Raw genomic sequence first — 3,260 nt, 5'->3', positions numbered from 1 at the left:
AAACTCTGTTGAGATCAGATTACTGAAAACCAAGGAGAGACATGTGTGAGATTACTGGGGTCTTTTGTTACATAATAAAAAGTAGAGAGACAGTACACTTATCTCCCTTTTATTTCAACTGGATCGCATTACCTTCTAAGAGAAGCTATAGAGTTAAGAAGGTCCCTTATCGCATGTTTTCCCCCCTATACATTTTTTTTTAAACAAAACATGTAGGCATACCAAAGCAATCAAAGCAAAAGTGGATATAAATATGTGACTGTAATTACCAAGAGAAATTTAATTTAGGCTAACAAAATATGAACAAATGAAAATACCCTTCACCTTGAATGTCTTTTTTGCTGTTTCTTGAGAGTGGACATAACAAAACTGTAAAAGCACCAACTTGGATTTTAGCACATCCTTACGTTTATTGACATTGAGAGAAGTCATGAACAAAGTAGGCAAGATTCTGCTAAAAACATTTGTGGTTGATATTCTGCAATGACTTCATCAGTGCTTTTATTAAAACAGTCAAGGCCACTTCATTGTTCTGTGTTGTCTGAGAGGCACTGTTCATCATCATCTTGTCCTGTTCTGAATCAATGCCAGACTTTTGCTAATGCCACTGTACTGCTCAGGTGTTTAAGTGCTCTCTGCTTCTCCAAATCTCTCCTTTCTCTGTAACACATGCATCACTAAAGCAACGAGCAGACCTTCTGCATCATCCCTTGATAGTCTTTTTATTCCTTAGTGGGATCCTCTGCTAGTGGAGTCATTTGATCTTCTTGTCAATACCCTTTGCCAGCATTCTCTTTTCACCTAGTCCATCTTCAAAAGCCTGGATTCTGCCTTCTATTTCTTCTTCTGTCATTTAGGTTTTCGGCTAAGCATTACTGGCTCATCTGCTTTGTTGTTCATAATGAAGGTCCAATTCTTTGGCGTCTATTTTAATCAGCTGTCTCTTTCTCCCCATTACCTGGTAGTGCTGAACTCAAGTACCACAGAACCACAAGTAGACAATGAGAGCTGTAGCACTCTGTTTATTCTTCCTTCTCTCTGTTTTCTTACATCCTTTATCCTTTTTACTCTGCCATGCATATATTGGTGTATTAAAATTATATATTGCACAGGAATTCAAGTACCTTTTTGCAAGAGACATCTTTGTTATGCTTGGTATACTAATCCATTTGGGAAATTGCATATAACTATGTAGCCAGAACAGCTCAGCACATATTTGTCTTCACTGAACTACAGTATGTTACTAATGACTCATCATTTACAGCATCTGGAATACTAATGAAATTTCTACTCAGGTCAGATTTCATTTCTCAAACATAATAAGCTTGAAATCTTGCTACATCTGTCATTTGGTGCACTCTGTCTGCAATAAGATGTGAATTGATTTGCTGCAGTGCTATGCATCAGGCACTTCTCTGTAAATTAATTCCCTAGGCACATAAAACTTTGATGCAGCTTCTGCATCTCATTGCTAGGGCAGAGAGCTTCCTGATTTAAAGCAGAGAAGCTTCCTGATTTTCACAAGGTCATCGATACATTCTGAAAGCAATCAATAGCATCTGAATGACCACTGACACTCCTCGTTCACTCAGCTGCTAGGCACCAGGGACATATATTATGTAGCAAAGAGTGTTGATTCCTGTCTTCCATTTATTGATTTTTTGTTAAATTCTGACATCCATAGTGGTGTGGGGCACGGTGGCTTAGTGGTTAGCACATTTGCATGTTCTCGCCTTGCTTCAGGGGTTTCTTCCGGGTACTCCGGTTTCCTTCTCCAGTCCAAATACATGCGTCTTGGCATCTCTAAATTGTCTGTAGTGTGTGTGTGCGATTGGGAACTGCAGTGGGTTTGCACCCCATCCAGGGTGTCCCCTGCCTTGTGCCTCAAGTCCCTTGGGATAGGCTTCGGGCTCCTCATGACCCCGTGTAGGATAAGCAGTACAGAATATGGATGGATGGACATCCATAGCTTCACATAGGTGCAATTTGATCATCTTCACAGTTTAAAATGGCTCAGTGATCATTAGCCATGCTGGATTAGTGATTTAGTTACTCTCATGCACCACTTCCTTGTGAGTTCACTGCCTTCCTAATGTTGGCCTTGAAACGTTGACATTGTTTATTATCATATATAGTTTTACTTTAGAAAACTAAAGTTTTCCTTAGAAAAGTCTGTACTCAGTAAGGGCCATATTCATAGGTACATTAAGCACATGTAGTCAGGAGTTAATACTGAAATTCCACATATTGGTGTACAGCGCTCAGATGTAACTACAGTAGTAAGTGTTACTCTTACAGTTGTAGGGTTGGAGTTTGACAAAAATAGAGGCACATATAAATTAACCCTGATACTGACCCTGAACTTAAGGTCATTTTTCTTAGATGCTGTCTATACACTACTGAAAAACCCCTATATCAAATAACCTGAGTCCGTTTCAAGTGGCTGTATTGACACCCCCAAAAATTTAAAATAATACAAAAAAAATTGCATATAGATAGTCGGAATTTTTTTCAGGCACTGCAGATAGTTAGCTAACTAGCTGAGAATGCAGCATTGACCTTACTGTTTACCGCTGCTACACCAAATATTAAATAAATGCTGAATAAATGGGAGTATTTTTTTTTAGTAGAATGTGGAAAAAAAAAAAACTTACTTTTCAAACAAAGAGGCATTTTCTTAGACTACAACCCATTAGATGATTGTTAACCAGTTATAGCAAGAAATACCCCAGCCTAGCTACGACATTATTATGTCAGAAGTAGGCAGAAAAGCTCCTCATATTACTCCCTATTAGTGGGAGCAAAACACATCCACTTACCTTGCAAGTAAATTCTATTCCCATCTCTTGAAGACTTGATTAATTCCACAAAGCAAAACCTTCTTAAAATCTGTTCCAATGGTATAGATTATTATAAAGATATTGTCACAAAGGTTTAGGTTGTGTGAAATTTATAATAAGCATTTAGGAAGAAGATCCTGTTTTGTGTAGCAGTGTTCTTACTGCTGGATTATTTATTTAACAATCTGTCGATATTCTCTGTAGCTTAGTGTGGGGAGGCAATCGATCTGAAGGCCTCAGCATTGAGCTGTTCATTTTCCTGCCACTGGCCACAGTATGAGTTCTCTTAATCTGAATCAGAAAGAACCGACACTGGCCTTTGGGTGAGATATAGTGCTATAGTTCATGTACGTGCAAACATGTCCTTTATCATTGTTAGTTTTAAGTGAAATCCATGGTTTCTATTATTTAAATGTGGGT

This window comes from Pangasianodon hypophthalmus, chromosome 23, assembly GCF_027358585.1.
Source record: "Pangasianodon hypophthalmus isolate fPanHyp1 chromosome 23, fPanHyp1.pri, whole genome shotgun sequence".
In the NCBI taxonomy this organism is placed as follows: Eukaryota; Metazoa; Chordata; class Actinopteri; order Siluriformes; family Pangasiidae; genus Pangasianodon; species Pangasianodon hypophthalmus.
This window is presented reverse-complemented; position numbering follows the sequence as displayed.